Source organism: Balaenoptera acutorostrata, chromosome 5 (assembly GCF_949987535.1).
Source record: "Balaenoptera acutorostrata chromosome 5, mBalAcu1.1, whole genome shotgun sequence".
Classification (NCBI taxonomy): Eukaryota; Metazoa; Chordata; class Mammalia; order Artiodactyla; family Balaenopteridae; genus Balaenoptera; species Balaenoptera acutorostrata.
Genome location: NC_080068.1, coordinates 47,118,530 through 47,119,443, shown reverse-complemented (window position 1 = coordinate 47,119,443; position 914 = coordinate 47,118,530). Strand labels below are relative to the sequence as shown.

At 32.8% G+C, this 914-nt stretch overlaps 1 non-coding gene across 1 annotated transcript; it reads right to left on the bottom strand.

Annotated features, from left to right (window-relative positions):
- Nucleotides 1-424: 424 nt before the first annotated feature.
- On the bottom strand, nucleotides 425-531 carry LOC114237882 (U6 spliceosomal RNA). Its single transcript, XR_003623350.1, has one exon. It is a non-coding gene; the product is annotated as a U6 spliceosomal RNA (small nuclear RNA).
- Nucleotides 532-914: the final 383 nt, after the last annotated feature.

The window sequence follows — 914 nt, the reverse complement described above, 5'->3', positions numbered from 1 at the left end:
AAGATGTTAATGGAATGATAAATTAGAAAAGCATGATTTTGTAACCTCTAGTAAAATAATTGATATTTATTTTGGATCTTATCAGAAAGTGAATCTCCAAGTTGCTTCTCTAAGAAAAGAGCTTTCTATAATAATGAAGAGATTGTGTAAATAGATTAAAGGTATATTGGTTTATAACCTGGAGACTAGGAACTTTTTAATAGTAAACTATATTTGTGAGGATATTTGTTATATATTGTTCATGTAAACCTTTAAAATGTTTTTCATAGAAGGTTGATTTTATTCACCAGATCTGTGATAGTTTAGCCACTGATTATGACCTCATTGATTAAGCTCCTAATAATTAGAGTAGTATTAAAGGAAAATGCAGACTCTTTTAGTATGTGGAGCATTGCTAAAATACTTTCTTCTCACGAAATGTTATAACTATTCTTTTAATGTTTCACAAATTTACATCATCCTTGCACAGGGGCCATGCTAATCTTCTCTGTATCATTCCAATTTTAGCATATGTGCTCTTGAAATGAACACACAAAATGTTATTTTAAAAGTAGATTAAATCTGGTTCTGGCAGATTAAATTTAAAGTTTAGAGTAGTAGCTTAATGGATCAGATCAATGTTCAATGTTTCAAAAGTAACTGGCCACAGTGTGAAGGGTATGTTGTGAGTAGGGGATCAGGTAGACAATGTTTTAATAACCTGAATTTAGTTAGTGGCAGAAAGAATGGAGATGATGATCTGACTTTGAGAGGTGTTCCAGAAGTAGAATTAACAGGATTGGTCATTGATTGGATGGGGGCAGAGGGTGGAGAAGAGGAAATGTTAAAGGGAAAGTCAAAATATATCCCAATGTAGTAGTTTAGGTGAATGTTTACAGACCGCAGGGGGTTGAGCAATGACTAAGAGATGAGGA